This window comes from Tamandua tetradactyla, chromosome 6 (assembly GCF_023851605.1).
Source record: "Tamandua tetradactyla isolate mTamTet1 chromosome 6, mTamTet1.pri, whole genome shotgun sequence".
NCBI classification, from domain to species: Eukaryota; Metazoa; Chordata; class Mammalia; order Pilosa; family Myrmecophagidae; genus Tamandua; species Tamandua tetradactyla.
In genome coordinates this window covers 119,287,052-119,313,939 of record NC_135332.1, presented here as the reverse complement: position 1 = coordinate 119,313,939, position 26,888 = coordinate 119,287,052, and the positions used below count along the sequence as shown (strand labels likewise).

The 26,888-nt window shown below is 37.7% G+C and overlaps 1 long non-coding RNA gene and 1 pseudogene across 2 annotated transcripts in view; one reads left to right on the top strand and one right to left on the bottom strand.

Moving 5' to 3' along the window:
- Positions 1 to 1,022: 1,022 nt before the first annotated feature.
- The window catches only part of LOC143686315 (uncharacterized), a 96,931-nt gene continuing 71,065 nt past the window's right edge, over positions 1,023 to 26,888 (top strand). For both annotated transcript variants that reach the window (XR_013177021.1, XR_013177022.1), the window contains exon 1: positions 1,023 to 1,245. This is a non-coding gene — a long non-coding RNA (uncharacterized LOC143686315). The remainder of the gene's footprint in view (positions 1,246 to 26,888) is intronic.
- On the bottom strand, positions 6,573 to 25,688 carry LOC143685716 (DET1 homolog pseudogene; annotated as a pseudogene).

Genomic DNA, 26,888 nt, shown 5'->3' with positions numbered 1-26,888 from the left:
GCTTTAAAAAAAAACCTTTTATTTTAGATAGTTTTAAGTTTAGAGAACGGTTGTAAAGATAGTACAGAGAGTTCCTGTAAACACCATAGTCAGTTTTTTTGGCATTTTATGTTATTATGGTTTATTTGTCACAACTAGTTAATCCATATTGATACTTATTATTAACTAAATAAAATACTTTATTCAAATTTCCTTCATGTCTTCTTAATGTTCTTTTTCCAGGATCCTGTCTAGGACTACTAGACAAATTAAATTTAAATCAATCTGTTGCTGTTGCTGGATTCATAGTTCTTTCAATAAAACCCTACCCTTGAGTCTGACTTCCAGACATGTGCAGGCCAGTCTGGCTTCATGTAGATACTAGGACATGAAGATTAAATCATCACGTTTCTCCTGTTTTATAGACTTAGACTAAGATCCATTATATTTAGATTTTAAATATTTTTCCCCTAGAAGAAAAAAAAAAACCTGTGTGTCAAGGTATTAGGATGATCACCTAACAGTATTGCCCTTAAACAACCAAATCTGAAGTCAGAAAATATACCAGGAATGACACTTCCAGCGACCTCTGCAATTGACGTGCTTTACTCCAACCTGTAGTTGCCCAAGCATCTTGGTTATATTTCTCAGTGCCATCCTAACTTCTGTTGCGCTCAGACTTTTGGTGAATAATGTGAGATGCTCACGAATATCAAAAATCATGGATTAAGTACTAAAACTAAGAAGCAGAAAAATCAGAAAACGGTTTTGGCACACTTAATCGTGGCACATTTATATGCCTGAATTCTGTCAGGTGTGGATGAGACAGGTCACATACTCACTGCAGAGATACAGCAAAGCTGCCTCTGTGGGAAAAGGTACCTGATGTCCTGAAAAGACTAAAGCGTTGCAAAGCTGCTTGAGTCTGGGGCAGAGGAGGCCTTGGGAAACCTGTAACTTTTTGACTCATCCTGTCACAAGGAAGCAGAGAGCTCAGCCTCCTCCCACCCTTTAGTTACATTTTTTACTTTCTTTACCTCACAGCCCTATAAACCGTGCTGAACCTCTTGGGGTCTTTGAGTCTCCATTCGAGCTCAGAGTCCCACCTGGTCCCAGCTTTAACTATATGCTTGTCTCTTGTGTTTCTTTCTCAATTTCCCCGTTGTCTCCCTTCAGTTCTGACACTGAGCCACGCTGGTCGCAGCAGGTGGCGCCGAAACAGGGAACTGAATACCGAGGAACTTGTGCGCAGGATTTGGAACTAAGGTAAGGGGGAGCGCATGAAAGTATAGCCGGGTGTCATAATCACGGGACATTCTGGTTCAAAGGAACAGGAATTCTATGTATGTTAAAGAGGATGCTTAAAGCTAGGAGAGGAGATGTTAGGAGAAGCCAGCTTAGTACCTTTTTAAACTTTGTCCAAGAAACTTGTCCTTGGTTTCCCAAGGAAGGAATGGTCAATCGGAGACCTGGGTCAAGGTGGGGAAACGGCTGGGTCAAGGTGGGGAAACCCACAGCGGAGGGTCCAGATAAAATACCCATTTACACCTTTCTATGTGGACCTTAATTCAGGAATGTATTCATCTGGTCCACATAATGGCCAGCTCTCGAAAACTGAGACAGCAGAATCAAGTTGTGAGGAAAATTTAAAAGAAATTGTATGGGGATATGACAGTCTTAAATTATCCTCAAAGAATTCTGCTTCCATAGAACCTACCCCACCCCACCTCAGTTCTGAGAAACCGACCCTGCATAAACTGTCAGATGGGGGTGACAAAATAAAATTACAGGAGGGAGCAAGAACAGAAATGTATAATTCTGACCCTGAAGAGGAGAAGGAGAGCTATCTAAATTCAGTTTTGCAAGGCATTCGAGTACTGCTGCTAGTGGGGCTCCAAGTAGTAGGAAAGTGACCTTTAAGTCTAAAACCCCTTCTTCTACATTGCTTTCTCCCCTACAAAAAAAGATTCTTGGGACTCAAGCTGCAGGTGAAGATACTACCAGGTTTTGGGGTTTTCCTATCCTGGAGAGACTAGACCCCAACAATCCCACTAATTCTTTGGCGTTATCATGAGCCAATCCCTTTTAAAACTTTGAAAGACTTGAAATCAGCTACCACCATGTACGGTACCAATTCCCCTTTTGTTCTTGGCCTGTCAGAGACCCTCAGAACTCCCATGGCTCCCCGTGTATGACTGACGATAGCTAAATTCTGGGGATTATTTGCTGCGGAAAACTAGTTTTCATGAACTTTGTGTGGAGCAAGGGGGCATAATCGATAGCATCAAGTTCCCATAATGCCAGAAATGCTTACGGGAATGGGTCCTTTTCAACATGTACAACAACAGCTTTGTTTCACATTACAGACTTATGAACAGATTGTTGTAGCTGTCCAGAGGGCTTGGCATGAATTACCCAATAAGGGAGAAAAGATTTTAGACATCACTGCAGTCAGGCAGGGTCCCCACGAGCCTTTTCAAGACATCAGGTGCCTTTTCCCACAGGGACAGCTTTGCTGTTTCTCTGCAGCGAGCATATGGCCTCTGCTTCATCCGTGCCTGACAGAATTCAGCAGTGGGGAACTAGAATTACTAGTCCTGATTATTATGTATTAAACCACCTTTAGCAAAACAGATTGTTGGAACTGTTCAGTTAGTTTCTTAATACTGATCCAATCACCTGTGGTCATGTAGTCAGAGCCTAGAAAAACATTTCTATGTGGTTGGATGTTGAAAATAAAAAAAATAATAAATTTCCACAGCCTTTTCTTCCAGTTTTCTTCAGATATTTAGTTAATTTTGATTATAACAAAGTCTTTGGAATACACCAAAAAGTAGGCTGTTTGGTGGGATCTAAGATTTGTCTTATTCATTCATTCATTCATTCATTTGGTTAATATTTACTTAGCTCCTAACATGTGCTGGCCACAGTACTAAACCTTGGGATACAATGAGGAACCACTACAAGAAAAAAGACAGGGTATCTGCTTTCCTGGGGTATGATTTCTGGTCAGGCGAGAGGCTTTGGTCAAATAGATTCACACATAGAGAGTCTGCATGTCTGAGAAATGTATCAAACAAGTTTGAGAGTGCATAGTTGTCCCTGATTTAAACCCTAGTACTTATGGCCATTCCCAGTATAATCTAGGTTCCACTGACAAAGCATTATGATTCCTAGTACTCCTGTATACATTTCAATTGTTCTGTAGCCATTTATATTTGTAAAACATTTATAAAAACTTTTTTGTGACAATGAGTTCATACTCTTCTTTATATTCTTGCTTACATTAATGCTATTAAGTTTCAAAGGATGTTTCATAGTTGCAGTGTAGGGGAGTTTAATGGGCAAGCTCATATTTGCCCTGTAGACATGTATTGTGTCCTGGCAGTATGTCTTTCTAAACTTCAGAACATGGAGAAGATATATTAAGTAACTTATTACAATCCAGAGAGAAGATAAGTGGATATTCAGATCTGTTTCAACAATCCTAACACTGGTTTGAAGTTTGGGTCTTTCTTGCACATCCATATTGAAGATGTAGATTTTGGCATGCCATTTAGAATGCTCCATTGATAAAAGAGAGTACTTTTAAAATCTCTGTGGGGCTCAGTTAAAATTTGAATACAGTTTTGAAGAAAATTTTTCAGTATATAAAATTATATTAATGAAAAAATGTGACTAATAGAGTGATAGTATACAAATACTATTTTGGAAAAAGCTGAACCCAAAATATTCTACAGGAGGGAAATGTGTCTAAACTAACATATTGTCCCAATATGTGCTTCATCCATATCCATTAAGTTTGACTAATATGAGTATTTCTTCTGTGAAATGGAGAGGGAGACTAGCAAATTGTGTTCTCTATGCATGCTTAAGAAGTTTGTTTGTTTTTTCCCTTGATGGCCTTTGTTACTCTATTTTTTTAAGTACTGAACTATATGCTTTATTTATGGTATATAACTGACTAACCATAACTGCATTAATACCTCATTTATTACACGTAAGAACACTAAGAGCTAGCAGGGTTAAGAAACTCCCCAAGCTCATTGTAAGTGGTAGGGCTAGATTTTTTTTTAATTAGAGAAGTTGTAAGTTTATTGAAAAATCATGTAAAAAAATACATCGTTTCCATATACCCCACTGCTGTTGACATTAATATTTAGTGTGGTAACTTTGTAACAGTTGATGAAAGAATATTAAAATTATGCTATTAACTATGGCCCATAACTTACATTAGGTGGATTTTCCCATATACTACTGTATTATTAACATCTTGTATTAATTATTATAATTTGTTATAATTCATAAAAGAACATTCTTATACTTGTCTTATTAACAAGAGCCCATCATTTATGGTAGGGTTCATTGTATTATACAGTCCTATGCCTAATCTTTCAATTTTTTTCTGATAACATAAACAACCTAAAATTTCTCCTGTGAACCATATTCACATACACAGTTCAATGCTCTTAATTACACTCACAATAATGTGCTACCATCACCATTCATCTATTTCCAAAATCTTACAAACAACCTAAATAAAACTTCTGTAAAAATTAAGAACAAACTCCCCTTCTCAACAACCCCCTCCCCCAATCTATTCCCTGGTGTTCTAGTTTGAAAGCTATTGGAATGTGTTATACCAGAAATAAAATGCCTTTTAAAAAGGGGAATTTATTAAGTTGCAAGTTTACAGTTCTAAGGCCATGAAAATGTCCAAATGAAGGCACCAACAAGAGGTTACCTTCACTCAAAGAAAGGCTGATGAAGTTTGGGTTTCTCAGCTGGAAGGTACATGGTGACATCTGCTGGCTTTCTCTCCTGGCTTCTTGTTTCATGAAGCGTCCCTGGGGATGTTTTCCTTCTTCATCTCCAAAGGTCTCTAGCTGCTTGAAGGACTCTGTTGTTTCTGATGGCTCTGAAGCTTTTTTCAAAATAATTCCCTCATAATGGGCTCCAGTAAACACCACCACCTTGAATGAGTGGACGTGTCTCCGTGGAAACCATCTAATAGAAAGTTACCACTCACAATTGGGTGGGTTACATCTCCATGGAAACAATCAGAAAGGGCCCACCCAGCAATATTGAAAGAGGATTAAAGGACACGACTTTTCTGGGGTACATAGTAACTTCATACTGGCACATCTGGTCACCCATATTCTAGAACTTAACTCTAAGAGTTTGCTTGCTTTAATTAGTTCATCTCCATGAGATTATACAATATATGTGCTTTTGTGTCTGGCTTATTTCACTCAGCCTAATGTCCTTAAGGTCCATCCATTTGTTACATGCATCAGTACTTTATTCCTTTTCACGTCTGAATAATATTCTATTGTTTGTATATACCACATGTTGTTTATCCATACATCAGTTGATGGACGCCTGGGTTGCTTCCATCTTTTGGCAATTGTGCATAAAGCTGATATGAACATTGGTGTGCAAATATTTGCTCAGTCCCTGCTTTCAGTTTTTCTGGGTATATACCTAGGAATGGGATTGCCAGGCCGTATGGTAATTCTATACTTAATTTCCTGAGGAACTGCCTGTCTTCCACAGCAGCTGTACTATTCTACATTGCTACTTGTGATTAATGAGTGTTCCTATTGCTCCACATCCTCTCCAGCACTTGTAATTTTATTTTTTTAAATAGTAGCTGTTTTAGTAGATGTGAAATGATAGCTCAGTGTAGTTTTGATTTGCTCTTTCCTAATAGTGATGTTGACTATCTTTTCATGTGCTTTTTAGTCCTTTATATCCTCTTTGGGGAAATGTCTAATCAAGTCCTTTACCATTTTTAAATTGGATGATTCATCTTTTTATTGTTGAGTAGTAAGATTTCTTTATACATTCTGGATATTGAATCCTTATTGTATATGTGGTTTCCAAATATTTTCTCCTATTGAGTAGTTGTCTTTTCATTTCAAAAATCAAAGAAGACCTTAATAAATGGAAGGACATCCTGTGTTCATGGATTGGAAGACTAAATAACATTAAGATGTCAATTCTTTAAAGCCTATTGCAAAGCTACACTGATCAAAACAACATGGCACTGGCACAAGGATAGTATGTAGATCAATGGAATTGAATTGGGAGTTCAGAAATATACCTTCACATTAATGGTCAATTGAATTTTTTAATTTAAGAAAATACCAAGGTTTTCTTTCTTTCTTTTTTCTTTTCTTATTTGGACAGCCCTACTTTCATGAGGAAACAAGATTTACTTGTTTGAGGCTGCAAACCACAATACCAAAGCAGGGTCATGAGGGGTGTACAGTTGTAATGCTCTCATCTTCACAGCAATAAAATGCAAAATAAAATAAAAATTAGCTGGACTTAATTAATGCCAGGCATTTCCACAGGGAAAAGGCAAGAAGACTTTAAATCAAACAGCAGTTGGGTTGTAGACAATAAAAGAATTCACTTAGGCTGAGCCACCTCAGTCCTCTCCTCTGGTTCTATCATTTGAGGTGTACCAGTTGGCAACCACGGGAATGTGGCTAGTAGTCAGAGATTTTGTTTTGGAGTTTACTGAGATAATAAATCTAGGAAGTCTTGCAAGTTATGGAAAACCAGAGACTGGCTTTGGTGAGGCACTATGTGCAGCAGTGTCACATATGGAAGTTGACAACATACTCAGCATTAGTATACTATGCATACTGTGCAACATAGTCCTTTGCACAGAAATGGCAAAAAGCTCAAAAGGATGAAACGGGAAGGCCACAGGTGTCATACTGTGTGGCTGATAGGACAGTCCAGTAGGCCTGCCTGGATCTCAGACTTCAGCAGACCAGAGTCCTGGGCGTAGAACCTGATAAGGTATCACCACAAGTCTTGGGTTGCTCCATGTCTGACACCCACTTGTCATTGTAGCTGAAGAGAAACAAATGAAGGTAGGGACTGCCATTGTAAGACGTGGCACTGATGGGAAGCTGACCCAGCAGCTGGCATACTGCCTCGATGTGCCCTCCATATTTGGCATTTATAATAGTGAATTTGAACCGGTATTGGATCTGTCTTGCAAAATGTTGTTGGAAGCTGAGCAGGAAAACTGGACTTCACTGTGCAGTGTAGCATGACAGAAGAGGTTACAGATGTTCTCAGAGTTCCAAAAGCTGTTCTGATGTATTTTCAACACAGAAATCACCTCTGCTGTCACTGTATTTTATACCACAGAAAAAAAGCCTGTGATGGGCCTGTGACCCACACTGTCAGTACATCTTCACTTATATATTTGATAAACAGATGGTTTTCATACAGATGCTGCATTTCCACCTGCGTGGCTGATGCAGTGGGTCAGAATACTGGAAGAAGCACCTCTTGGCCATTGCCCTACCCTCCTGTTCTGCCCAGTGCCACACGTACATCAGGAGCCAATGTTTCAGGGAATTGATGAAAGGATTTCTAAAGGGATTGGCCATGTCTGCATTACTGTCCTGCTGTACCTCAGGAAGAACAGCTGACCCAGTGAGCAATATGTGGCCTATAGTCCACACATCAATGACAATGCCTTCAGGAGTCCCTGGAGGATGTGGATGGTCTGCTGCTGCACTGACAAGATGGCCAGTATGTTCTTGTACAAGTACAGCTCTTGGTTGTGCGATAGGACCACTTTGCCACACTTGAATGTGCAAGTATCACATAAGTGGCCAGTGACAAGGTCAATGCTATGGAGGGACTCGTCCTCTAGAGGCGATCGCGGGTTGGGAGTCACTGACTCACTGTTTCAACACACCTCGTAGAAAAGAAGATGAGGGTCTTCTAGAAGGAAAATGGCAGAGCCCACAATGACACTGCGGCGGTCATCAATGAAGAGGCTGCACTCTTGGTTCAGGTGCTCACCATTTGTCACCACGTTGGGAATGTGCAGGAAGACAAAAAAAGCATTCAAAGAGCCAGCCCTGGATGTTGACTGGTCATTGCCATTAGAGAGAATCTCCCCCTCAAATCCCTGCCACAGGGCCTGGCAGCTCTGGTACTCATAGATTTCAAGAGAGCTCTGGTCTGAAGAAAAAGCAACCAAGTAGCACCCAACAGGTGAGAAATCAGGAGGTTTCTCAACGTTGATGACTGTGACATTGGGAGATATTCTGGTGGAACACTTGGGCACCAGTAGGTACCTGCCCTGCCTGAGCTCACGTGTTGGCATTCCAAGCAATAAATGACATTTTAGTTTTGGATTCTTTGAGGTTTGATGTGGAAACATGATGATCCACTATCACATTCCTGTCAGATCTGGGCTCAAAGGACAGGCAAGTGGCCCTAGGCCTGCTCAGTGCGTATCTCCCTTTGCCCCACCCTACTTATGCCTCTGGACTCCCTCAGTTGATTTTTTTAAAAAATTTTAATTGCGTTATCTTCATACAGATATAGCCCATCCAATTGTACAATCCAAGGCTCACAATATCATCACATAGTTGTGTATTCACAACCATAATCATTTTTAGAATATTTGCATCACTCCAGAAAAGGAAATAAAAAGTTAAAAGAAAAAACTCATACATCCCACACCCCTTACCCTTCCTTCTCACTGACCACTAGTATTTCAATCTATCCAATTTTCTTTACCCCAAATTTCCTCCCCCCATTATTTATTTATTTATTTTCCTCTTTTTTTTTAACCTATCTCCCCATACCCTGAATAAAAGGATCATCAGGCACAAGGCTTTCACAATCACACAGCCACAGTGTAAAAGCTATATGGTTATATTTCAAGAATCAAGGTTACTGGAATACAGTTCAACAGTCCCAGGTACTTGCCTCTAGCCACTCCAATACACCATAAACTAAAAAGGGATATCCATCTAATGCATCAGAATAATCTCCAGAATAACATCTTGACTCTGAAATCTTTCAGCCACTGAAATGTTATTTTGCCTCAATTCTCTCTTCCCCCTTTTAGTCAAGAAGGCTTTCTCAATCCCATGATGTCAGGTCCTAGCTCTTTCTGGGATCAGCGTCCCACGTTGCCAGGGAGATTTACACCCCTAGGAGTCATGCCCCATGTAGGGGAGAGTGCACTGAGTTCACCTACCAAGTTGACTTAGAGAGAGAGGCTACATCTGAACAACAAAAGGGGTTCTCTTGGAGGGGGGGTAATTCTTCGGCATAATTTTAAATAGGTTTATCCTATCCTTTGCAGGAATATGTTTCAGAGGGGCAAACCCCAAGATCGAGGTTTCAGCCTAATAAATTGGTTGTCCCCACTGTTTGTGAGAATATAAGAAACTCTCCAGATGGGGAAGTTGAATATTTCTTCCTTTCTTCCCAGTCCCCCAAGGGAACTTTGCAAATATTTTTGTTCTCTACCCAAGTTACTCTGGGATGTATTGGGTGCATCACACTTACCTCGACAGACCAAAAGGATGACATTTCCTACCGAAGATTCCATGTTATTATGGTGTTTGAATAAACTGACCATATGAGTATAATTAGATAATGCATTACCAAAAATATAAATTTGGCACTAAATAAATATCTCTCCCATTGGTTTCACACAGAAATTGATGTTTTAAAATATGGACCATATCATCCTTTACTGTCTCTTCTAATTTACCTTAGTCCTGTCCAGATCAGCTTCATTCACATCTCTGGTTGAAGTCTGACCACTTTTTCAACTTTTTAACAGTTGCTGCATGGGATAATACTGAATTTCATAGCTTCAGAGCTCTAACTCTGAGTCTTAGGCATCACATAAATACCAAAAGTTTCAGGGAATGACCTGGTTATACTCAAATAACTCAGTATCTCAGAATTTAAAAATAACTGTTACAACTCTGGAATAGCTATGGCTGCTGAAGATCTTAAAATCTAGGACCCTTTACAATTGGCCTATACGAATAATCCATGCTCTCCACTTCAATTCTCTGAGTTGATATATTATACTGAGTCCATATGAATGAGGCATGATAACATTTGTCTTTTTGTTTCTGGCATTTGATTCAACATACTATCCTCAAAGTTCATTTACCTAGTTGCATGCCTCACAACTTCATTCCTTTTTGCAGTTGCTCAGTAGTCAGTTACATGTATACACCACAGTTCCTCCTTCCATTCCTCAGTCATTATACCCTTAGGCCACCTCCATCCTTTGTGAGTCTTGAACACTGCTGCCATAATCACCAGTGTACAAATTTCCATTCTTGTCCCCATTCTCAGTTCCTCCAGGTATATACCTAGCAATGGCAACCCCACCCCTAGCCTTCAAAGAGCCTGCACCTCTAAGCTTTCCTACCAACAGTGAATAGGTGTATCTATTTCTCCACATTTTCTCTAGAGCTTGTTTCTTTGTTCATTTTTTTAAACAGTTTTATTCACACATCATACAATCCATCCTAAGCAAAAAGTCAATGGTTCCTGGTATAATTACATGGCCATGTTTTTACAATCATAATCTATATGAAGACATTTCCTTTTCTTCTGCAAAGAATCCCATAACCTTCTCCATATCCACCGCTTGTTGACATTGAATTTTGACATAATGGCTTTGTTACATTTAGTGGAAGCATTGATTGTATTTTTTCTCTGTATACCACCCCATTTTTAACACCTTGCAATGTTGATATTTATTTGTTTTCCCTTATGCAAAACATTCTTATATTTGTACATTTAATAGACATCATTGTCCACTCTAGGCATTCCTAAGTTATCACCATCTTAGTCTTTGTTCTCTACCTTTCCTTCTGGTGCCGTACATGCTCCCAGCCCTTCTCCCTCAACCATATTAACATTAACCTTCATTCACTGAGCTTATATTAACGTGCTACCAACAGATAGTATTGTGCTATCCATATCTGAATTTTTTATAATCAGTCCTTTTGCAAATTCTGTATTCCTTCAGCACCAAATGCCCAATCTCTACTCTCTTTCTATCTGCTGATTACCTTGTTTTCTTAACTCTCAAAGTTCACTCAGTAATGTTAGTTCCTATTAGTGAGAACACACAGTATTTGTTCTTTGGTTTCTGGCTAATTTTAATCAGCATAAAGTTCTCAAGGGTCATCCACATTGGTACATGCTTCATGACTTTCTTCTGTCTTACCACTGTGTATTATTCCATCATATGTATATACCATAACTTGATTAGCCACTTGTCTGTTGATGGACATTTCCATCTCTTGGAAATCATAAATAATGCTGCTATAAATGTCAATGTGCAAATGTCCATTTGTGTCCTTGCTTTCAGTTCCTCTTAATATATACCTAGAAATGGGGATGCTGTATCATATGGAAATTCTATACTAGCTTCCTGAGGAACTGCCATTATTTATCCACTTGTCTCTTGATGAACATTTGTGCTGTTTCCATCTCTTGACAATTATAAATAATGTTGCTATAAACATTGGTGTGAAAATTCCATTTGTCTCATTGCCTCAGGTTCTCTGAATATATACCTACTAATGGGATTGCTGGATCATATGGCAATTCTATACTCAGCTTCCTGAGGAACTACCAAACTGCCTTCCAGAGTGTTTGTACCATTTTACATTCCCACCAACAGTAGAGGATAAGTGTGCCTCTTTTTCCACATCCTTGCCAGCACTTGTTGTGTCTTTTTTTAATATAATAGCCTTTCTAGTGGCTGTGAGATATCTCATTATGCTTTTGATTTAAATTTCCCTAATAGCCAGTATAGTTGAGCATCTTTTCATATGTCTTTTAACCATTTGTATTTCCTCCTCTGAAATTTGTCTATTCATGTCTTCTGCACGTTTTTAAATTGGGTTGTTTGCCTTTTTGTTGTTGAGTTGTAGAATCTCTTTATATATTCTGAATATTAAACCCTTATCTGATATGTGGTTTCCAAATATGGCCTCCCATTATGTAAGTTGCCTTTTAAGCTTCCTGAAAAGGATCTTTGCTGCATGAAAGTGTTTAATTTTGAGGAGACCCTGTGTCATGGTCAGCTTCATGTGTCAACTTGGCCAAGTGGTGGTACCTGTTTGTCTGGTTGGGCAAGTGCTGGTCTGTCTGTTGCAATGAGGATATTTCATACAATTAAATCATGATCACATCAGCTGCACCCACAGCTGATTCCATTTGTAATCAGCCAAGGGAAGTGTCTTCTGCAATGAGTGATGCTCAGTCTAATCATTGGAAACCTTTTAAAGAGGATTCAGAAGAGACAGACTCATTTCCTGCTTCGGCACATGAGACACTTTTATACATTTTATATTGTGAATGTTCCCTGTTGATTCTCCTTCTCTTAAGAACCCTAACTAATACATCTTGTTTATCTATTTTTTTTCCCTTGCTTGAGCTTTGGGTATAAGGTCTAGGAAACTACCACCTATCACAAGATTTTAAAAATATTTTCCTACATTTTCTCCTAAAAGTTTTATGGTCTCAGCTCTAATGTTTAGGTTTTTAATTCATTATGAGTTACTTTTTGTATAGTGTGTGAGATGTGGATTCTTTTTCATTCCTTTACACATGGATATCCAGTTCTCTGAACACTATTTATTGAAGAGGCTGCTCTGTCCCACTTGGGTTGGCTTGACCACCTTATCAAAGATCAATTGTCCATAGATGAGAGGGTCTATTTCTGAACATTTGTTCTATTTCATTAATTGGTATATCTATCTTTATGCCAATACCATGCTGCTTTGACCACCATAGCTTTGTAATATACTTTAAAGACAGGTAGTGTGAGAACTCCCATTTCATTTTTCTTTCTCAAGATATTTTAAGCTATTCAGAGCATCCTGCCCTTCAAAATAAATTTGGTTATTTTTTTTCTGTTTCTGCAAATTAAGTTGTTGAGATTTTAATTAATATTGCAATGAATCTATAAATCAATTTGGATAGAATTGACATCTTAACTATATTTAGTCTTCCAATCCATGAACACTGTATGGCCTTCCATTTATGTAGGTCTTCCATGATTTCTTTTAGCAATTCCTTGTAGTTTTCCATGTATAGGTCTTTTGTGTCTTCAGTTAAATTTGTTTCTAAATATTTTATTCTTTTGATTGCTGTTATAAATGGAATCTTTTTCTTGATTTCCTCCTCAGATTGCGCATTACTAGTGTATAGAAACTCTACTGAATTTTGGGTGTTGACCTTGCATGCTGCCACTTTGCTGAACTTATTTATTAGCTCTATTAGCTTTGCTGTTGATTTTTTGGGATTTTTGACATATAGTATCATGACATCTAGTATCATGACAAACAGTGAGAGTTTTACTTCTTCCTTTCCAATTTGGATGCCTTTTATTTCTTTTCCTTGTCTAATTGCTCTGTCTAGAAATTCCAGCACAATGTTGAATAACAGTGATAACAATGGCATCTTTCTCTTGTTCCTTGATCTTAGAGGGACAGTTTTCAGTCTTTTCCCATTGAAGATGACTTTAGCTGTGGGTTGTTCATATATTCCCTTTATCATGTTGAGGAAGTTCCTTTCTATTCCTGTCCTTTGAAATATTTTTATCAAGAAAAGATTTTGAATCCCTTCTTGTCAAATGCCTTTTCTACATCAATCAAGATGATCATGTGGCTTTTCCACTTTGACTGTTTAGTATGGTGTATTACATTAATTGATTTTCTTGTGTTAAACCAGCCTTGCATACCTGGAATAAATCCCACTTTATCATGGTGTATAGTTCTTTTAACATGTTGCTGGATTTAATTTTTAAGTATTTTATTTGAGGATTTTTGCATCTATAATCATTAAAGATTGGTGTGTAATTTTCCTTTTTTGTGGTATCTTTATCTGGCTGATGTTGGCTTCATAGAATGAGTTAGGTAGCTTTCCTTCCACAATTTTTTTGAAGAGTTTGAACAGGATTGGTAGCAATTCTTTCTTGAATGCTTGGTAGAAGCTGTTTGGTCCTGGACTTTTCTTTTTTCAGAGCATTTTGATGACTGATTCAATCTCTTGTGATTGGTTTGTTGAGGTCATCTGTTTCTTCTCATGTCAATGTTGTTGTTTATGCCTTTCTAGGAAGTTGACCATTTCATCTGTATTGTCTGGTTTATTAACATATAGTTGTTCATAGTATCCTCTCATTATCTCCTTTATTTCTGCAGTGTCAGTGGTAATGTCCCCTCCTCCATTTCTGATTGTAGTTTTTGCATCCTCTCTCTCTCTCTTTCTTTTCTTTTTTTTTTTTTTTTGTCAGCCTAGCTAAGTGTCTATCAATTTTATTGATTTTCTCAAAGAACCTATTTCTGGTTTGGTTGATTTTCTCGATTGATTTCATATTCTCAATTTCATGTATTTCTGTTCTAATCACCATTATTTTTCTCTTTTATTTGTTTTGGGGTCAGTTTGCTGTTCATTCTCCAGCTTTTCCATGTGAACAGTCAAATCCTTGAAATTGCTTTCTTTTTATAATATAGGCATTTAGAGCTATAAATTTCCCTCTCAGCACTGCCTTTGCTGCATCCCATAAATTTTGATGTGTTGTGTTTTCATTTTCATTTGCCTCAAGATATTTTGATTTCTCTTGTAATTTCATCCTTGACCCACTCATTATTTAAGACTGTGTTGTTTAACATTCTTATATTTGTGAATTTTCTGGCCCTTGACTGTTATTGATTTCCAACTTCATTCTATTATGATCCAATAAAGTGTTTTGCATATATTCGATTTTTTAAATGTATTTAGACTTACTTTGTGACCCAGCATATGATCTATCCTTGAGAATGATCCTAAGTACTTGAAAAAATATCCTGCTGTTGTGGGGTTTAATATTTTGTAAATGCCTATTAAGTTTAGTTCATTACTATATTATTCAAAATTTCTCTTTCATTATTGATCCTCTGTCTAGATGGTCTATCCACTGATGAAAGCAGGGAATTGAAGTCTCCAACTATTATGGTAGAGGTGTCTACTTCCTCCTTCAGTGTTGTCAATGTTTACCTCATGTATTTTGGAGCACTCTGGCTTCGTGCATAAATATGTATGATTGTTATGTCTTCTTGTTGAAATGTTCCTTTTTTTGTCTTTGTCTCTTTTAATTGTTTTACATTTGAAGTCTAATTTGTCAGATATTAGTATAGCTACTCCTGCTCTTTTCTGGTTGCTATTTGCATGAAATATCTTTTCTCCAACCTTCCATTTTCAATCTGTGTTTGTTCTTGGGTCTAAAATGAGTCTCCTGTAGACAACATATCGATGTGTCCTGTTTTTTAATCCACTCTGCCAATCTGTGTCTTCTGATTGGGGAGTTTAATCCATTAACATGTAATGTTATTACTATAAAGGCAGTACTTTCTTCTACCACTTTGTCTTTTGGATTTTATATGTCACATCTAATCTTTTTCTCTTCTTATCTTTATTGATAGCCTTCATTTCTACACTATTTTACAGACCTCTCTCTCCTGTCTCTCCTATCTGCCTGTAGCACTCTTCTTAGTATTTCTTGTAGAGCTGGTCCCTTACTCATAGACTCTTAGTGACTGTTTGTCTGAAAATATTTTAATCTCCACCCCCCACCCCCTTTTATTTTGGAGAGGTGTGGTGCGTGGTCTAGAAATTGAACCTGTGTCTCCTGCAAGGAAGGCTAGAATTCTACCACTGAATCACCCATGTACCCTGCCCCCTTGTTTTTGAAGGACAGTTTTACTGAATATAGAATTCTTGATTGTTAATTTTTCTCTTTCAGAATCTTAAATATATCATATCACTGCCTTCTCATTTCCATGGTTTCTGCTAAGAAATCCACACATAATGTCATTGAGCATCTCTTGTATGTGATGGATTGCTTTCTCTTGCTGCTTTCAAAATTCTTTCTTTGTCTCTGACATTTGACAATCTGGTTAGTAATTGTCTTGGAGTAGGTCTATTTGGATCTATTCTGTTTGGGGTATGCTGCACTTCTTGGATCTGTAATTTTATGTCTTTCATAAGAGATAAGAACTTTTCAGTGATTACTTCTTCCATTAGTCTTTCTGCCCCTTTTCCCTTCTCATCTCCTTCCGGGACACCCATAACACATATATTCGTATGTTTCATGTTGTCATTCAATTCCTTGAGACCCTGCCCATATTTTTCCATTCTTTTCTCTAATCTTTTGTGTGCAAAATTTCAGATGTCCTAGCTTCTAGTTCACTAATGCTTTTTTCTGCCTCTTCAAATCTACTGTTGTAGGTCTCTGTTGTTTTTTTATCTTTACTATTGTACTTTTCATTCCCATAAGTTCTGTGATTTGTTTTTTCAAACTTTCAAGTTCTTCTTTATCTTCATCACTGTCTTTTTTATATCTGTCATCTCTTTCGCCATATCTTCCTTCAAATCATTGATTTAATTTTTTTCATTGATTTAATTTTTGATGAAATTTTGCATGTCTGTTCAAACATCTTGAATTAGTTGTTTCAACTCTTGTATCTCATTTTAAATGTTGCTTTTTCCCTTTGACTGGGCCATATCTTCAATTTTCCTGGTATAACATTATTTTTTGCTGACATGTAGGCATTTGGTTTCCTTAATTGGTTTATTCTGAAGGCCCTTTTCATACTTTTACCTAGGATTTTCTTGTTGGATGGCTTTGTTCTCTGTCTGATCTTTGGCATTCAGTTCAACTTATTCTAGATCTCTAGCATAAGTTCTGCTTAACTGATCAGAATTTTTCACCTCTGTTTTTCTGTTTATTGTCCTGCATATATGGAACGTTTTTTTTTTTTTACAAGAGTCTTCTCAGATATGAGTGACCCAGTCAGATTTCCCCAGACCAAACAGACCCATGTCTCAGGAGGAAGGAGTAGATAGCATCAAGTTTCCCAGATAGTGAGACCCAGAAAGTTGTCAGACTTTCCTATGATGCCTCTAGACTTTTCCTGTCCTGCCCATCATGTGGTGCTTGTCTGCATGCAGCTTCCCACCAGCATAAATGATATAGTACCTTTAATTTCAGCAGTCTATCCCTGCCAGTAGTATGATTCAGGCAGAGGCTGAGGTAGCAGACAGGCTTAGGTTACTTCTGTTTTCCAGCCCTGAGGGCTTGAATTCCCTGAAAGAGGGTTGCCACATGAGCTGGATTCTAACCTTCCTTTTTCTTGGGAAGACCCACTCTTTAGGGAATTAACTCCATTTACCTGACTATTTAGTTTCTCTCTCAGACATACTTTAATACCGCCCTTGCTTGGGACAGTGCTGGAGCCTGAGAGTGCCTGCAGTTCTAGCTAATGAATTGTTAAAAAAAATTTTTAAGCATTTTCAGAGCTGGACCCTTGCTCCCCCAGTTTTCCAGTCAAGAGTTGGAGTTGAGTCTGATTCTATGTGTCCCCAGCTCTCTGTATCCTTTTTTCCAGTATTTTGTCTTTCCAACTAAAAAAGCCTGTTTTGTCTTCTTTCCTATTTCTTTTTTCTTTCTTTTTTTTTTGCTGTCAGGCCTGCCCCCTCTTTGCCAAGGCAAGAACTCCTGGTCCCTTTAGTGCTTACTCCAGGTTTTTCTGTGCTTGGGGCCTGTTTTCAGTGTCAAAATTTGTTAATTCTTTCTGTAGTTGGAGCTAAGTTGAGTTTAATTCTTTACTACTACTAAAATCTGCTTCCTTTCCCCTCAAGGAAACAGCCTGCTGTGCCTTTGGGGGACAGGCACCAGTCTTCATGGCTTAGGAGTCTTACAATTCTGTATGGGATCTCAGCTGGTTCACCTATTTCAGACTGGTGTCCACTGTATGTCCAGTCACTGATGTCCCCGAAGAAGTTGCTCTGAACTGTTCCTGGCTATTTAGTAGCTGCTCTGGAGGATGATTTAAATTCCACACCTCACTATGCAGCCATTTTTTTCCACCTCTATCATAGATTCTCTGACCAATTAATTTTTTTCTTCTTTTTTCCTTTTTTTCTTTTATTTTGACCAATTGATTTTTGACAAGGCTGCCACATCCATTCAACTGAGAAAGAATATTCTCTTCAACAAATGGTGCTAGGAAAACTGGATATCCATATACCAAAGAAAGAAAGTGGACCCCTATCCCATACCATATGCAAAAATTTACACAAAATGAATCAATGACCTAAATATAACAACCAGGACTATAAAACTCTTAGAAGAAAACATAGGGAAGCATCTTTAGGATTTTGTGATAGTCAATGGTTTTTTATACTTTACACCCAAAGCACAAGGAAGGAAAGAAAATATAGATAAATGAGGTCTCCTCAAAATAAAAAACTTTTTTTGCCTCAAAGAAATTTTTGATGAAAGTGAAAAGACAACTTACACATGAAGTTTTTAAAGATCCTTTCAGTATTTTCCATTGAATTCAAAATACTGTAATCTGAAAAAAAACTGTAATCTGAATGAATTACATAAAGAAGGCCTTTACAAAAGTAAATACGTAAAAAGTGAGTGGATTCTCTATTACACATATTAAATTTTGGGTAAGTATCAGAATAAGAAAATGTGGTTTGCCATTATTTATAACTATAAACAAAACTGAAAACCAGGTTGATCCTCCTGATTTTAAAGGTATGATTAGGTAATAGATGATTTGGCATTCCAAATATAGATTAGCTAAAAGCTTTTTATATATGATGTCCATCTAAAGGCTGTATTTGTAGAATTTTCATAATATAATTTCATTAGATCAAGAGAAATAGAGATACATTATAGCTAGGCATGACATAGTGCTACCAGTTACAATAAGTAGCATGACTACAATATTAAAGATGTGAGAGTTGACCAAGCCACAGCAGTGCAGAACTATAGAAAATAAATAGCTAATATGTGAAAGTATAGTGACTTCAAAAATTTCAAGTTTTTGTAGTAATTTTTTAAAATGTAGCTTTGTTTAAAACTGCTTCTTAGGAACAGTTCTTAATTTTATCCATTTTATTGACTTTATACTTTTAATCTGTAAAGTGATGAGTTATAATTTACTTCTTAAGCATTTATTTTGAGGACATTGAATTTGCATAATGTATTAAATGTATAAGCAGCACCATGTAATATACCAAAAAGCTCAGTATTTAATGCCCTCAATTACTCAGAATTTAATAATTTAAAAAAAAGACAGAGAAAGAACACCTGATAAAGAACCAAGGAATTTATTCAGATGCAAATGAATTTCTCTACTCATTTCTGGGTGTACAATATTGTTTTAATCTCCTTACCTATTATATACCTATCTCAGACCTAATGAACTCAAGCATGTCAATGATATTTGTACATAGTCTACAAGCTTTGCTTGAAAGCAACCAAACAGAAAACCATCACCCGAAATTGTGTGCTTTAATTAATGCATTTCTTACTCTCAGAGAAACACATGGATTTTACAGAAGCTGACTGGTGTCTTGGCATTTTCCCTTGAGTTTTACAGAATCATTTGTTTCACTTACTAGGTGAACTGAGGAATGAGCATAAAGAATACTAAAGTCAAGCATGAAACTCACTACACTGAACAGATACTTTCTCTGAACTTTCTACTTTGAGGGAAACATTTTCCTAAATTCCCCATGTCCTACTCACGCAAGACTGGGGATCTTCATTCTCGGGGTCATGGTCATCATCCCCACACTTCTGTCTTCACCTTTGCTTGGTTCAACTTTGGCTCCCTTTTGCCAGCCCTGTCCCATTTCCAGTTGTCCTTGTCATCCTGTTATCTTCTTCCACTGTGTACTCTGGTGGTATGAATCGGCTTCAATTGAAGGTAACTTCTTACAGTGCTAACTTGACTGCAAATGTTCTTTCTAACAATTATGTTAAATGAAAGCTGCCACACACACTGTGTTCCTCAAAACCTAATCAAATGATGTCTGTTCTATTAACATCCTCCCCACTTCCTACTTGCCAATCCTTAGAGAAAAGTTGAAATCAATGCTGTCCTTGCTTCTGACAGTTGCTCTCAGATCATAACCATTTCTTCAATGCAGAAGCAGCTCTGACGAATGCCATCCCCTTCCTCTGGGGCTTGCTCTGTGAAGTGCTGCTGCAGAAAGTTGAGTCTTCATGTGGGTGTGCTCTGCCAGGACTCACTGAGTAACCACTGTGCCGTCAGAGTTTCTGTTCCCAAGTCTCTTCCTGCAGAAACTTGGCCTTTGGGTGCCATCTCCCCTCTCATTCCAATCTGATGAGATAACTTTCTACTTCACTCAGAGGTGTTCTGCAACTCTCCTCTTTCAATTAGTCAATTTTCTCCCTTCACTTTTCTGCTTTTCCTTGACTCATTTCTTTTTTAAGCTAATGATTCTACTTATGATTACATCCAATTACATCCTTTTTACTTCAAGAATTTGTTCTTAAAAGCTATCAAATGGTAGGGTTTTTTAAAATATCTTCCTATGTCTAAAATTAAAAATTTTTTCTAATTGTCTTTTCCTTACAAAAATACACTTTGGTTTTTCTGTCCATGTCTTTATGGACATTCAAGAAGAACAATGAACAATACCTTAAAAAAAAAAAAGCATTTAAATTCACTGCTTTAGCACCCACTGTCTTCTCAGCCATTTGAAAAGCAATTTATATTTTTCTGTTTTCTATTAAAACTGCCCTCCCAGCAGACATTGGTGACCATATAATCACCAAATCCAACAGCCTTTTCGTCTGCTGTCACTCTTCGTTGGTTTTCTGTACAGTGAGCATTTCTCAGCATCTTGCTGCTCTGCCATATCTCATTCAGCCCCAGTTCATTCATTCACGGGTATTTTCTGAGACATATCATGTGCTTGGCCCTATTCTGGGTGCTAAGAATATACAATAAACAAAACAGACCAAACACCTGTCCACAGAGAGAAGATGTTATAAAATAAGCTAGTTAGATATTATTTATTCGCTAGTTGCCAGAATGCGATATACCAAAAAATGGAATGGCTTTTTAAAAAGGGGGAATTTATTAAGCTGCAAATTTACAGTACTACGGCCCTGAAAGTGTCCCAATTAAAGCAAGCCCACAAAATTGTCCAAATTGAGTCACTCACAAGAGGTTACCTTTACTCAAGAAAGGCCGATGAAGTTCAGGGTCTCTCAAGTGAAAAGGCATGTGGCAAAAATGGTGACATCTGCTAGCTTTCTCTCCAGGCTTCTTGTTTCATGGAGCTTCCCCAGGGGCGCTCATTTCCAGAGGTCTCTAGCTGCATAGGCTCTCTTGTCTTTCATGGACTTTTTGTCATTCTGAAGCTTTTTCCAAAATACTTCCTCTTTTAAAGGAGTCCAATAAACTAATCAAGACCCACCTGGAATGGGTGGAGTCACATCTCCCTCCAATTAATACCCACAATTGGGTGAGTCACATCTCTGTGGAGATCATCTAACACAGTTTCCAAACCATAGTCCTGACTAAGGGTTAAAAGGAATGGTTGCTCCCACAAGATTGGAAGCATGCCTTTTCTAGGGGACATAATCCTTTTAAACGGGCACAGATAGTATATTGGAAAGTGATAAGGACAATGTAAAAAAATAAAGCAAGAAAAGGGATAGAAAGTGAGGAACAAATTGGATTTGCAGTTAACAATTTTAAATAGGGTTATTAGGAAAAAACTTACTGAAAAAGTGCCATTTGAGCAAAGACTTAAAGGAAGTGAAGAATGAGCCATGTGGAAATCTGGGGGAAGAACCTTGCAAGCAGGGGAAAAGCTTGCTCCAAATCCAAGACAGGAGCAAAAAAGAAATTGTGGCTGGCGCAGAACGCGTAAGCAGGAGAAAGGTGTGCCATGAGGTCAGAAAAGAAAAAAAGGGATGTGTTTGGATTATTTATCAGAGATGGGAAACAAGTGCTGGCTGCAGGGCAGCACAGACAGGGCTCACCTGAAGGGGACAATTCAGTTCTGTTCTGAATGACAAGTAGAAGCCTACTGGAAAGAACAGCATGTGCGAATGTCCTGACATGTCATGTTCAGGGAACTACAAATAGTTTTGGGTACCTGATCCTAGATTTCTTGTAAAGAAGAGATAAGATTGGAAAGGAAGGAAGGGGGCGTACCATGATGGAATGTGAACCCTAGAGTAAGACAGTTGAATTTCAGTCTACACAAATGATGTGCCATCAAAAGTATGAGAGATAAATAGAGACAACGATGATACAGAGAAAGAGGACTGGAACAAGGCTTAATTAGCCCATAGAATCCTGAGCAACCTTCCCTAGCTTAGCTACAGCACTTCACAATCATCACATACCCTGGGCAGTTTGCTCCAGTCTATTCACGTAGTGTATCTTGCTTGTCCATTGGTTCATTCTACTTTCTTTTGCTTGTTTTAAGCTATTGTCTCTCATATGCTTTTATGCTTTGTTTTGTGATGCTGGGGCTGGGGCTTGGCAAACTGCATTTCTCTTTGCCTGCTGGCTACTATGGGGTTTTGCCAATGGGGAAAGACTGGAAGGTTGAAAGAGAGAGAAAGACATGGTCCTTGTTGTTTGCTTGCCATTCTTGTTAGTGTCACCTCAGCAAGGCTTTTTCACCCCACCCCACCCCACCTCACCTCCTGCAGCAATTGTTGGTAACAGAAGCAACTAGTTGCAGTCTTCAGTTTCTCTGTTTGTTTCTTACACTAAATAACCCAGAAATGGCAGTATCAGAGATCCTGGCAGCAGCCACCCAGTGCCCCACTCTTCAGAGATGTGGGTCCCAGCTCCATTGGGATTCCTCCTCAGAGTTCCTGAAGAATCAGCATTCCCTGGCAGAACCCCTCCTTAGAGGCATAGATCCCACTCCATGCGGATCTTCCTACAAGATTCTAGAGTCTAATAACCACTCTTTTCCCCTTGTTCCACCAGTTGCCTCTTGAAATTGTTATTTCAGTGCTCTTTTTCTTTTTTCTTTTTTTCCCTTTGCTGCTCTTTTGTATTGTTTTATTCCTTCTATTAAATTATCTCCATTCAGATAGCTGGTGAAATTACTCTTCTCGTGCCTGGATACTGACTCATATGTCTCTTTGTTTCTGCTCCCTTTAAATATTGAGCTGAAAACACATCATGCACCTTTGTTGCTCCTGAATTTTCAAGGGCTTCTTCGATCTTATGTAGTTTTGTTCTCAAATACAGACTCACTTCAAACCAGTTAAACAAGCATTGGGGACTATGCAGTGGTCAAGACAGGGTACTACGCACTATAGAGATATTAATATTAATGGTGCAGTGGTGGTTTTATAACAGGAGATTTCCCCCTACCTATAGTATAAGAACCTAGATCCCTTTTTGCCAGTCAAAAAAGTCACTTAAATCAGTTGAACAATTGGTAAACTTTATTAAACAACCATTATTCTTGGTATGTTTGTTCTATTTCATCATAAGATTCAAATAATGTAATAATTTTACTTATTTCATGAGCATTACTTATTTTTTAAATGGTCGATTCTGTTTTCTCATTGATACACTGGATTAGCAAAAGTTTAACATTAAACAGAGTCAAATATAAATATTCTTTTACTTAAATGTGCTCGAGAATCCACAGCTTTCTCTACCTCCTTCCTCCATATGCCTGCTCTTCTTCACTAGCCAGGAAGGAAGGGAGGGGGGTAGAGAGCAGGGAGGGGAAGGAGAATTGGTAGGGGATGATTAACTTGAGTAAACAGAGCAGCAGCGGTGTAAAAACTGGGAAAGGGAAATTTTCAGGCCCAGGAGGCAAAAAGAGAGGATGTTAAAACTGAGGCGTCAGCAACATTGTAAAGAAAGAACATTGGCACTAGTCAGAAGCCTGGAAAATCAAATAACAGTTTAGAGGTGGCTGGTACATTGGTCTCTTAGGAAGTAAAGAAGGCACATTTCACATTTCTGGAGATGAATAAATTCTCAAACTGCTAGAGTTCAATAATCTAAAAGATGTATTATTTGTGGAATTTGTTTAAGAATTCCCAAGAGTGATAGAGCAACAGGATCGGGCATAATTTATTATATTCCCGCTAATAAAATTGAAGAATAAAGATAGTTCTGGGTAAGGGTCACATGAAAAAGGAACTCGAGTATGAAAGAAATAGGATTTTGTTTTCTCCTGATCTCTAGCCAAGCATTCAGTTAAGGGGTGAACTTTTCTTCCAGCAAAGAAATGTTTCTTGCCAAGAATGTGGAGGTAAGCTATCTTATTCCAGGCCAAACTGGGAATAAATTATGAAAGTGAAACATATCTTTTGGGAAATCAGATCAACTAAAGATCTGATACAAAATATTGAAAGTAACCAAATTCAGGAAGATCTGAATTCTAATTCAAACTCAGAGGGAACTCAAGGACTTTGTGGTTTCTTTTTTTTTTCTTAAAATTAAATCTTACATTTGTATCAAAATTACAATGTACGCTGCAGTTTGTATATGCTATGTGGTGCTTTTAAACTTCTATTTCATTTAAAAGTAGCAGACGGTATATTTAATTTACGACAGTTTTCTTGTGAGACAGTGTTGTTCTTTTTAAAGTTTCTGTAGCATCACCAGCAATTCCACTGGCCTGACAATCAGCAATACCCTTTAAAAAATTTACATTATCAATGATTCAAATCAGGCACAATGGTATTCTTAGATACTAATAGTAAAGAGTACAGAAATGTAAAGAGAAGAGAAATGATATGATATATTCATAATTTGCATAGGTATTTAAAAAGCTATTTTTGAGATTTTTAAAGGGAATGGAAAGAAAAATTGCATCTGTGTTCAAGGAGAAATTATAATAATCACTGTAATTTGAAAGCTGTTCATAATAGATATCCATTTGTGATTGGCCATTACTGGGTTTTCGCAAAACAAGTAAAGCATTTCTGCTAAGAGAGTATCATTTAATGTACACAATGTATAGGCAAACTATCTAAATAGACACAGATAATTTTACAACAAGGTTTAGAAACAAATAGAGGTTGTTTAAAGTAATGGACAAAAAATAATTATTACTCCCTTTTCCCAAATTTTTTGTGGTAAGGATGATAATATCAGTCCATTGTTATATTATATCTTATGAAATTATTGTCTGGACCTAGGTTTCAATAAGAAGGAATGGGCTTTAGTTTGTAAACCAGACTTTTTTAGTATGAGCTTTAGATTAATTTTTCTGAGAACTAAGATTGCATCTCTATGGCAGAAAACAGAAACCCTGTAGTATACTTCTTTTAGATTTTGTGACAATCAGCAATTTCTGAATGCTTTTTGTGGAAAGTGATGCATATAAAGATGAAATGCCATTAGAATAGTTTCCTAGTTTCAAGACTATTTAGTTGTAGTAGAATTTTATTAAAAAGATTACACTGTTCGAAACTGCAATAACATGCCCTTGAACCCAGTAAGGGACAATAAAAGTTGGATCAATTTGTAAGTTTTCTTCAATGGATTTTGGAAGTTTATGCTGGTATTTCTAGTTAGGAGTGTTCGTAATATCTGAATAGAAAAGTACCAAGAACTGTTTCTCTCCCCTGTTAGGAGGGATTATGACAGCAATAGGACCCATTCAGCAAAATTTAGTCAAAAATTATTATCAAAGACCTACTATGTATAAAATGTGGTGGGTAGAACTATATTGAGAGTCTTAAATATGTTATAGCCTAGTAGAATGGCTAGTATGTGCAAATCAAATAGTGTAGGAATTCAGAGATAAAAAAGGTTTATATTTTCTGAGAGGACCAAGAAAGGGAATGAAAACTGAAATGTGTGGTAGACAACACCTAAGACGACTCTCAGTGATGCCTGCCTCGTTGACATCCTTGTGTGATCCTCTCCCTTTGGGTCACTTTCTGATATTGGGTAGAGTACCGTAAAGCTGATGGCCTATCACTTGCGAGATTACATGATAGACTGACACTGGTTTCCATCTTGCTTGGCTCCTCTTGCTCTCTCACTGTCTTGCTCTGATGACACTGACATGTTGTGAGCTTCCCTGTGCAGTGGCGAGGAATGGGGAACCGACAGCCAAGGAAGGCTGGAGGCCCTCAGTCCAACAACCCGTAAAGAAAATAACTCCTGTCAACAACAACCACATAAGTGAGGTTGGAAGTGGATTCTACTCCAGTTGCATCTTGATATAATTGCAGCCCCGCTGACAACTTTCTTGTGAGAAACCCTAAATCAGAGGCATCCAGCTAAGAGGTATCTAGATTCATGACCCTAGACACTATGAGATAATAGCTGTTGTTTTGTTTTAATCTGCCAAATATGGTGGTAATTTGGCACACAATCAAAAATAACTAGTAGGAGAGCCATTAAAGAGAAGAAAATTTCAGATAAATGGATATAAGTAGAAGTAAGGAGATTGAAATGTATCCCCAGTGGAAACAATAGCATAAGAAAATGCATGGAGCTAAGAAATTTCATGGAATATTTGGGGAAAATCAAATATTTGAATTTTCTGGAGTATAATGTACATAAATATTTGTAGGGGTCAAAATTTAAAACAGTGTGTTAAAGTCTCAATACAGAAGGTCTGGAAAGACAAGTTAAGGACTTGTATTTTACTGAAGTGGATTAGGTTCATGAACTGAGCAAATCAGTCCTTTATTAAGTGATACTGAGAGTAATGTGTCAAATTAATTGAAAAGGAAAAGACTTTTGCAATATATTATTGCAAGATTCAGAAGAAAACTAATGAGTAAGGGCAATGAAATAAAGATGTGAAAGATGGCAGCACCGTTTGTTGAATTTGGTTTGTTTGTTTGGTTTTGAGGGGAAGTACATGGGCCATGACTCTAATCTTGGTCTTCCGCATGGCAGGGGAGAATTCTACCACTGAACCACCCTCACACCCCCCTATAATATTTTTATTTATTTATTTTGGGGGGCGCATGGTCTGGGAATCAAACCCTGGTCTCTCGCATGGAAGGCAAGCATTCTACCACTGAACCACCTGTGCTCCCTAACATCTTTATGACAGCTATTTGTATACCTGTGCAGCATAATTCTACTTCTTTCTAACCAGATTTTACAATCAAAAAAACATCTCTTATTTGAAAGATAGCTCTGGATAAAAGCAAGGTATACTGCTTGGCTCATGTTATAGAGTGTTTTATTTATTTATTTTTTTTCCATTATGTGACCTGGCCAAGATTATGAGCTCACCCCTGCTTAACA